The sequence below is a fragment of the Chaetura pelagica genome, unplaced genomic scaffold (assembly GCF_000747805.2).
Source record: "Chaetura pelagica isolate M959 unplaced genomic scaffold, ChaPel_1.0 scaffold21, whole genome shotgun sequence".
Classification (NCBI taxonomy): Eukaryota; Metazoa; Chordata; class Aves; order Apodiformes; family Apodidae; genus Chaetura; species Chaetura pelagica.
In genome coordinates, this window is record NW_009952251.1 from 3,805,765 (window position 1) to 3,816,650 (window position 10,886).

Below are 10,886 nucleotides of genomic sequence, written 5' to 3' on the forward strand. Positions count from 1 at the left end.
CCCTACACAACAGATTGGAAAGACATGTCCTTATAAGGGTCTGTCTTCCCATCCTCCTGTGCACAACTATATGCCCTGTCGCACGCAGGCACCTGCTTCTATGTTGTGCCTGTGAATCCCAGTGCTCTACAGATCCTGAGTTACTGCACGAGTAACTCAGAAGAACAAGTCAGAGAAGAACTAAAAATCAGACTTCTGTCAAGCCGTATCAGACTAAAAGAATCTATTGCTACTAACAGTTGCTTCTTCAAGACAAGTGGCACAATACTTTAAAAGCACTCAGTAGGTTGATCTGAACTAAAATCCTCACTTGGCTGTTATCACACAGACTGTGACATGCAACATGGTCCATCAGAGATCTCTCCTTGGGCTGTGCATCTCAGGACCAACGCTCATGAGAACTTAAGGGCTTTTCCTGGTGCCACAGTTAATGAGTTCTATTTATATTTTAAGCATGGCACACTGGATGCAGCATTGCTCTTCTGAACTCTGGATGGCCATCCCAAAGGTCCCAATTTGCTAACTTACCTGGTTTCACAGGGAAAAAGTACTTGGCAATACATCTATCTCTGATCTCACTATTTCACTGTCTCTTATCTTACAGAAAGTGTCCTACAACTTCGATCATTTCCGCAACACTTTCACAGTGAAGGCAAGACAAAGCAAGAGGAAAGAAGTGAGGCTTACTACAGTCTAAGTGCTACAAATTCTGGCTTTTGATTTGTTTTTATACTTCTGAAGCCAAAGCCAGAAAAAAAGAAAGTTGTCGTGCTCTGCAATAGGCAGGAAGGCCAGAATTTGCTTGAAAAAAACCTTCAGAGAAACTAAAAGTGGGGAGATGTGGTCTGGCTGCCACTCCACATCTGATCAAAATTAGGGTCAGCAAATCTCAACTTTGTTTCAGAAATCACTAGTATTCTCTCTTCTAATATTTACTTCCCAAAGTAACAAAGTTGAAGCATTGCTAGAAGCTTCACCTCTGGCTGCCACCAGGCTGAAGCCAGGTTTTGGTGGGAGTTGATAACAGACTACACAATCCACCACAAAAACTTGTGCTGTCTCTGTGGAAAGGCAAACATGCTGGCACATCAAGAATAAGAGCCTATGAAATATTTATATCAATGAATTGAGACCATCCTGCTCTTCCTTGGATGGTTTTTCAGGGGAGAGGCAGGTACAGGTTTGCAGACCCACCACAATTGTCACTGTCATCCAGACTGTTAATTGGCTTTGTGTGGTACACTCCTGCTGAGTGCTCCCTGGCTCCCTCATGCTCTCCATAGGTGAATTTGTGCCCTGACACCCTTCTCAGCTTTATTCCACTACTGAGGTGTCATCCCAGCTCTCTGCATTGTGCTTTAGTGGCTGTCACAGAGTTCGACCTCAGAGTCAGAAACTCTTAACAAAAAACCCCAAAAACATGAAAAGAAACATCTTGCAAATGAAGTTTCAGAAATGTTGTTTGCCCTAACTCCACCGGGAGTTGGGGTAGCAGCATGCAGGCAGAGCACTGGTCCATTAGTTTAAAGCCCTGATCAATGCATTTTATTTTTATTAATCTTTAATAATTTGCCTACAACAAAGACCCTGAGATGATCACTGGCCAACCAAAAAGGGTTTGAAAAACTCAGTTTATTCATGCTTAATATTTCATAAGATCAGTTTAATCAGTTGTAAAGTTACAACATTTTTTTCTTCCTTGACAAGCAAAGAGAAAAATTCCTAGCTCTCCTAAAGGCCATATAAAAATTTAATACACCTGCTTCCTGAGCACCCTCCGCCTTGATATTGACAGCACAAACAGTTAAAATGGAATTAGGGAAAAATAATGCTGTGATGCTGCTCTTGTTTTGAGTCAAATACAACATTTATAAAAATAATAACAAGAAAATAAATTATAATACCACCTCTGTCTGCAGTTTTTTGTTTCACCTTTTGAGCAGATGCACCGCTTAGGCTACTACATATTAAGCAGAAACTAAAAGCTTCTGATCCTATCACTGGAAAAATGATTTTTCTTCCATTACAGTTCCATATGTTTCCACATCTAATAGTTCTTACAGCTAGTATGACAAACAAAAAAGCCATTAATCCCTTGACTAGCCCAAACTAAGATGTTTAATTTTCTGTATCCTAAAGATCTGGCTGCAACAGTTTCAACTTTCAAATTTCACCCCACACAGTTAACAATTCTTCAGGGAGGACAGAAAAGTCTCCCCCTGAACTCCAGTTCTAGCTCAGGACTCCTGCAGGAGTTTTGCATCCAGAAAGATTTCTGAATTTATATCTGCACTGAGAATTTTTTCCTTAAAAGAAAGAAAACCTAAAATACTCTTAAGTTTGACAACTTCCCTGGGATGGTAGTTTTGCAGAAGCTCAATCTAGTTTAGGTTTCTCATAAAGCAAAGGCAAACTTTTGCCTCTTCCTGTGCTAGAGATTCTTCTGCTCTTTAGATTCAAAGGATGTCTCTGAGCCCAGAAAGCCTTAAACAAAGAGAGAAAGTAGAAATGCCCTTGACAAACAGCACTTGGAAGAGTTTTGTGGATTTTTAATTCCTTTCCAAAGGAGGAAAGATTAACCCAGTAACCTAGGTGGTAGCACAAGAACAACATCCAAAACCAAGCAAGACACAGGCAAAGAAGTTACTCTTCTAAACACTCAAGCTTTAGGCTACTACTACAATATAAACCACAAATATAAAACTTACATGAAAAACAGAACTTCAGCTGAAGAGAAGAAAGAACAGCTATTCCAGCCTACACCAGCAGCTTCCAATTTCTCAGACAGCCCTGGCCACTGGGCTTTCCCTTGGTCCGTGGGACTCTCCTTCATAGCCTCTGAGCCCTCCTCTTTCACATACTCACATTTTGCACCTGGTTTCCCTTCTCCTTGCAAAGGGGCTTGCCCTCAGGTGCATTCACGTTCTTGTTTAAGCTTTGCCTGTTTTCTAAGAAAGCAACAGAATAGACAGAATAAAGACAAGTGGAAAGGGAAGTAAAAGCTGCCACAGTGGACTTGGAACCTTCACACAGCACAGAGAAACTGGAAAGGCAAAACAACGGTGTGATCCTTATCTTTAAAGAAAAAATTCCCTATATTCAAAGAACATGTTACAGGAATACATGACCCCATCATCACACTAAGAAAAGATTACATGTGCTCTCCTGAAAGGTCTTTTAAACAATAAGAAAAAGCAAAAGATAAGGGTCCAGTGAAGACTGAGGAAAATATAAAGCCATTACAGCTTATACAAAGTATTTTTTTTTTTTCTTTTTGGAAACCATAGAAAAACTCCCCCTGTTTTCAAATGGAATAGTTTTATACTTTCACAATCATCTTACCTTTATTAGACTGCTGTGAAATCAGAGGATGAATAAACATATGTTGGGCCATGCTGCTTAAGTTTCTAAGATCAGACTCTCCTGATGAACACCTTTAGACTTCCTTGGGTACCCCAGTACTGTGCTGCTCTTCAGAGGAGGCTCCAAGCAGGGTTTCACCCCACAAAGACACTGTAGCTGGTAAGAGATCCAGAGACACTTCTGTGGTGATCACAGCAGATGTCCAAGCTGCAGAGGAAAAGTTAGCACATTTCAAATCCACTTGATGAGAGCTCATATTACTTGCAGCTGAGCTTATTTACACTATTGAGGACCTAATCCTACAGCTTTTGCCAGAATTGACCCATATTTGCATCAGATAGTTTCTTCAGCTAGATGTGTCTCAATGCACAGTAGCTCTTGCCAAGTTTACACCCCAGCTTGACCTCCTCCCATAGGTAATTTGTCCAGAATAGTTCTGGAGAGGGCTGGGCAAGGCTCATACTCATTTGCCCTACCTAGCTAGTGCAGCAGGGCTAGAGGGTCTGGGTGGGTACCAAAAATTAGCACATCTCTGAGGGCTCTATATTTATTCAAGGGCTATCAGACAGCTGGGGGATAGGAAGCCCAAGAGACATGTACAGCTGTTACAACTTCTGTGATGCCACACACCTTGGTGACATCCAGGAATCAGTTAACAAGTCAGTCTGTATCTGCCTTGCCTGTGTTAAGCAATTTCCCCCTTCTTTAACATTTTTTAAAAAATTATTATTATTTTTTGGTGGGTAAGACACACAATAAACTATGTTGTGCCTAATTTCTACTTGATTTTGTCTTGTTTATATTTAACTTGTTACAATTTTACTGCAGAAGGCACCTCTCTTCCTCCTCTCTCCAGAAACACATCTGCTATTTCACATCAAGATGAGTGCTCTCTGTTCCAGCTTGCTTGGAACACTTGCTGAAAACTTCAGAATGAAAAATAAATTACCACGATCCAGCGTAAGTCAACATTTCTGACTCATTTCAGCCATTTCCCCAGAAGTCTTTGTGTGCCACCTCCAGGCTAAGGCCCCACACCATGCCAGGTAAAAACCATCTCAATTCTTGTTTCTTGGAGCATTGCTATCTCTACACACTGAAAATTTCATTTTGTTTTAAAGGTCCCTCCCCTGCACCAGCCTCCAGAGAAGATAAGTTATATCAGTCCAGTGTCAGCAAAGTGATAAAGAAGGGTGCAGCTCCCAGACACCAAAGCTCGCTCAGTGGTGCAGCCAAGTGCTTTAGCAACAGATGATTGAAAGCGGAAGCCTAATGGGGTGAATGTGAAAAAGAATTAGAATAAATGCCACCTTTTGAAATAGCAAGCAAGCAGCTAAATGGCTTATGTGAGACAGAAAAGCAGATGTAGAGCTGAGAAGCAGTTCTGCAAAGCCAGTCTGGAATTCAGATGACAGTTGAGTCATCTTCGTCAGCCAGTATGATGACAGCCACTGTCTGGGTGGCCTCCTGCACAGCAGCTGGTGTGAAGGGAAAAAAAATACACCCTTCTCTTGCAAGATCTGATTTACTTCAGAAAATTGTTGTTTTCTGGTCTCCTGAGTCAAGCATCTTCTAATTAAGCATTTCCCATTAGAACATGCCACAGCAATTACCTGTAAACATAGACTAATCTTTGGCCTGATGTATCTTCAGGCTTTAGCAGGATAAGTGTAATCATCTATGAAAGCTTGTTCCAGATAAAGGAGAAGGAAATTATTTTGTCCTTCCACATTTGAGCCAGCTGCAAAGTCTTGGAAGGGATTTTGCACAGCCATCAAACAAGTGGAACCGTAAAAGTACAGCATACCAAGTGGTGCAAATATCATAGCATTTTAAGAGAACTGGCACAGGTGCCTCTGTACCTATTCCCACAGGAGTCCTTACCTGGTGGGCCTATTCCCTGCACAGCCCAAATAGACGACTGGGAGAGGAATGAGTTCATTGGACTGACAACTGAAGCCTCCCAGCCTGATGCAAAGGCTGAGCTTGCTCCAAAAGTGAAGTTAGCAGTGGGCTGGTTGCACAGGGCTCGGGGGCTGGATGAATTCTCACCATCTTTGCCAGAGAAGGCTGTAACTTGGTAAGAGGAATAAAGGGTCACATTACCCAAGGGAAATCCCAGGAGAAACCAGGCCACTGGTGATGGTGGGGTGAGCATGAGGAGTCTGACCTGCATGTATCTCAGTGAGCCTCGCAGTCTAAGCGCCAGTGTTGAGAAGTGCCATTGGATTAGTGCAAGAGCCTGGAGGACAGGTTGTGGTGGAACTTGAGCAGATGAATCTCTGAACCCCAGGATGAGGAACACAGGCTCTGGCTGTGATGCAGCTGGGACTAACAGGACATAACTAGCAAAGTGTCTCCTCTGCCATTTTTCTCCCAGCAGTCTTCTTGCAGAGCATGTTTGATGAATGTGAATAACCACAAGCTAAGAAGAGACTAGATCTTTGTGCAGCTTGAGGCCTGGCCATGAAAACAATGGGCCAAATTTTAGTATAGATTAATGCTTCCGTAGACTTCTACTTTGCCAAGAGAAAATACTTGGCTGCAATAAGGTTATGAGCAGTGCCAGCTGCTGTTCTGGTAAGGCAGCTACTAATGGATTTTACCATCAAACAACCCTCACCAAAAGCTGTCCAGAGGAATCCTGGATAATCAACATTCTTTAGACAGAAAAGAGGAATTTCTTTACTGTAAGAGAGGAATAGAAAGCACATAATTCCTACACAGCTGAAGGGAAATGGATACTATTCTGGTCCAACTGCTCTTCCCTGTCTCTGACACAGTGGCAGGGATGCTGCCTTGTCTTGATAGTGCTGATGACTGGTAACTAAAAATGTCTGTCAGACCTTTGGTATCAATATTTGTAGGTAGCTACCTGACCACATTTTAAAAACAACAACGTGTTCCATACTTGTCATGTTTTAAAATGGATTAAAAAATTCTTTAGGAAGCCAAATACAAGTCAGGAGACTGAAGTCAAGTCCAGTCCTTATTAATTACAACACCCTTTGACTTGACACAAAGGTGAAATTGCATTCAAATAACTTCCAAATTTTTTGCAGCATGTATGAATTTATGAAACTTGTGAGATGCGTTTGCATACTTGAGGAGGCAATTACTGTGTGTACCAGTGCCCAGCACAGGTAATATACAAGCATTCTTTTTAATGGCCAAGTTTATGTAGCTAATTCCTCACATTCAGCACTGACTGTACAATAATCCTCGTGACAAATGAGTCAAGAGGCAGGGTGCTGCTGAGCATAAAATGCATTATTGCCTTGCACAGATCTAGGACATGTAGATGAGTGAGGATTAATAGTTACAATTAGAAATGTAAGAGCAGACTGTAGATTGTGAAAATAATTAGCAGACTCTGGAAAGAATTTCCAGCCCCACAAAAATGGTTTAGTGCAGAATAAATTTAAAATGGAAACAATAAAAGAGACTCAGCTATGCTCTTTTCATAATGACACATTCAGGATTGTTAGGACAGTGTTTGAAAGCTTGCTGGCTCCCTAACAAAGGTGGATCCATGCTCACAGCCAGCTAGACACTGCAGACCATGCTGGGGGTGGCAGGCAGCCAGGACACTCTTGATCACATTGTACCTTTATTCCTAGCTGTGCTCTTGTTCATCTTGGGGCTGTTGCACTTTGTGCTCTTGTAGGATTTGTGCTCCTCAAGCCCTCTGCCCATGGATGAGAGAGTCAACAAGGCTGCAGCATGTGAGGAGTTTGAGCCAGGGCAAGGCTGGGGCAGGGTCCTTGATGCAAGACCTGGGTGGCTGCATGGAAGAAGCTGCCCCCTGCTCTGAGACCAAGGCTGCTCCTGGTCCTTAGCAAGAAAGTGGCTGGAGAAACTTCCTGTGCCTTGTTGGGCATGTTTGTTTCCAGCATCCTAACCTGGTCCTCCTTTAAATATTTCTAATAAAAGAAAATGTGGACAATCCCCAGGAAATGGAAATAATCCTGAAAATGGATTATAAAGTTACATTATTAAAATATAATAAGCGCCACATTATCTTAGCTTGACTTTTGGTATTAGAGGAAAGTGGTTTTCTTCTTAAGATGAACTCTGAAATGCCCCCATTTTTTCAGGAGCATTGGAGAGTCTCTACAGATTCAGAGACCTGCAGTAAGGTAGAGAAGCTGGCAAAACAAGAACTATGGAAGCAGCCAAATTTACTGGCCCTGTAGAAGCAGCCTGGCAAGAAGTGGCAGTGGAAGAGAGGCTGAGCTGTGGGATACCAAAACCACACTGCTCTATGTCAAAGTGCTCTGGAGCAAACCCTTCAGGTTGGGCCCTTTACAGATCAGCCACTCTGTAGCTGCTGCCCAGGTGGGCTGCCTTTGGGATTTAAATAATTAAAGTGCCATTAAAAAGATCATGAATCCTGCTCACTCAGCAACAGAAAACTAGTCTGATTTCCCTTTCTTTTCTTTGAAGGTAATTGGTGACTGGTGCCTACAATTCCTTTAGGAACAGCAAGCAGTTCACAACTTACCTTTCCAGGAAACCATCCTCTTATGGCTATCCTTTCAAAGTTTCCAGAAGACTGGAATAGTAAAAGTACTCTGAGAAACCCAATTAAGAAGATTCAGGTAGGTTTCAGACAACAGTCTATAACACTAAAATGATGGCTCATTGCCAATCGTGTCACTGAGACGAACCTTGCTTCTGGCCAGGAGACAACATCCCTCCCAGCTCCAGACTGGGGGGGGGATGCCTTCCAAAAGTGTGCAAGGCTCTAACAGGGTGGTGAATAAAATATTCTGGCAGGAGAGGAGCATATAATGATCAAGTGTAATGAAGTGGTAACAATACATTTCACCAATCAATAAGAACACTCTCTTTGTAAGAACAAAGTCCTTATTTATGGATCATCTAGCTAGTGCCGAAAAGGGGAGTTAAAAGCTTCAGTCTGGTTTAGGAGAAAGGCTAACTGATGATGTGAAATTACCTGGAATACTTAATCACAGAGTTCAAAAAGTTTGGTGTTTTTCTTTGTTAGGGATTCTTCTTGTTTTTGTTTTTATCTATTGTAGTTTGTGGGGCTTTTTTATGTGTGTAAGTACAGCTTCAAAACCATATTATTCCAATATAAATCCCATTATTGCTGTCAGTGTGGAGTCTCTAAGTGCCTAATATATCTGACACAGACGTGCCAAAGGGCTACAATTAAATCACTCTGCACTCATCTTCTGGTACCAATCAACCTTTTCTCCTCTTAATGAACAGACACATGTTGTTTGTAATACAGAGTTTGATTGACTGGTTGATATGAAAACATGAAGTGGCAGGAGCTAGTGAAAAGCATTTTTTATTCTCTCTGTTTGCAGATGCAATAGAAGTGAGAAATTGTTTCTGATTGTGGCAGACACTCTTGTGCTGACTGATGACTGGTACAACATTGGCACAGAAGGTTGTTAGGCAGGATGGTAACTCATTTGTGAGATCTTCATGGAAGTAAAAGCAACTCTAACATGTTTTATTTTAAATGGTGAATGTGGCTTTGAACTATTACTTTTCTACTACCTGGTCCATAAAAGTCATCCTCACATCTTTGGTAGATTTCCAAGGAGCCTTAATCTAACATTATAGCTCAGGAAACTGAGCCAGATAGAGGCAAAGCAGGTTCCTCAGTACCCACAGGCAGCAGTGCCAAAACTATCCCCACACTGCAGGAGTCCCTGTTTGAGATGTCTGGTACGTACTCTAGGAGACTTATATTGAAACTGAAGTCAGCTTGTTGAGCTCAACTCTAGAAATAGATGAAAATTTTCCAGATCTCAAATATATTGCATCAAAAATGAAACTTAGTGATAGGAGCAAGTGAGGAAGGCACCTCTCATCTGATGAAAGACACCTCCTCAATATCAACTTGCTCTATAGAGACAGAAATTACCACCTCCCTGTAGTACTGGTTTATAATCTTTGCGGTCCTTGAGGTCTGGGCAAACACTTCCTGTTTCTGCATTATCCTTAAATAACCCGCTGCATTGCTAGAAAGCTGAGCTTGCCTGAGAAGAAGCATTCCTATAGCCAGCTGAAGCAGTGCCCATCATCAAAATACCACATAAAGGGCAAAAAAATGTGGGAAAACACATTACTATTGAAGCAAATTGAAGACTGTTGACATAGGAGTGTGATACTTCTTTTGGAGGTAAGGCTGATTAAAGTATGGTCACCAAAATGCAAAATCATATAAAAATAAAAATAATTATTTGAAATATCTGGGAATTTCACTTACTTTTTAGGTTGACATCTTAAAGAGCAGATGTAGTGAAAAATGAATGGGTTCTGGTTTGGGCTGGATCCGACGGCGGCGGTTCCCGGTGCCAATGGGCAGGACAGCAGGTGCCCAGCTCACACGCCTGTGTGAGAGCAGCACATCCCCGTGGGCTTTTGAACTGGCTTCTGGCTTTCTGAACTACACAAAAGACAAAACCAAACCAAACAAAAATAAACAAACCACACTTGTTCACTCTGAAAGAATATGAGAGAAAACACTGCAATTGAATATCTGAGTATTGTATATTTTTGTTGCAAGTATCCACTTTCTTTTCCTAAACAGTAGTAATAAACTTTGCAAAGCATTAAGAACAAATGCAGGAATCAAATTATAAACCTGTGCCTTTTGTAAAAAAAAAAAAAAGAAAATCCCACTTATAATTGTAATTTGACAATCAGTGGTACCTATAAAGGCTGTTGTAATACTATGTTGCAATGACAGAATTACATTAAGTTCCTCAGTAGATAATCATAGCTTTAAATTAATTTAAAATATTGTTGTGCTCTTTGGAGGGTTTTGTAAGTTTACATTAAATTTTTTCTGTGTTGTCTTTTTTTAATCTATTTTTGTTTGTTGGTGGAGACTGCCAAAGTTTGTGTTGATATTTAAGCCCAAGACAGCATCCCAGCTTAGCCATCTGTGAAAACAAAAACCAAGGAAAAATATAGCTTTGAATAAATGAAGCATTGAGGGAATTTCATACTCAATATAAATAATTGCAGCTATAGCGTGTTGCTATGCAGTTGTGAAGAACAGTTCTCTTATCCTTGCTGAAGACCCATTTCTTAAAAAGGTTTCACTGTTAAACATGAAGACAATGAAACATTAGTATTTTTCCACCTTCCGCTTCAAGTGTACACGTGAGATCAATGCCTTGCTGTCTGGTGTGATAAAAATGAACACAAAGGCTCTGGAGTGAGGCAGCTGATGCTCACCAACACAAACACTTTCCGTGGCCTCAGCCAAAGGCTGGGGGCTTTTGGGTTGGGGCCCAGTCCAGTAGGGCTTGACATTCAGGTGCCATGTGGAAGGACCACGCATGAGATGCTGAGGCTCTTTTTTCTTTTAGTGGGGGTAAAGGAGAACTGTGAGGCATCAGCTGTGAAAAAGTGGCACTCACTTCCCAGGTGTGGCAAGAAAAGTCACTTTATAATGAGGTCACAGAAAAGAAAGAAAAGCAAAGGCAGCAAGTTTTTGCCCTCTGGGTTCCCCCCCTGCCCCCCCCCCCCCC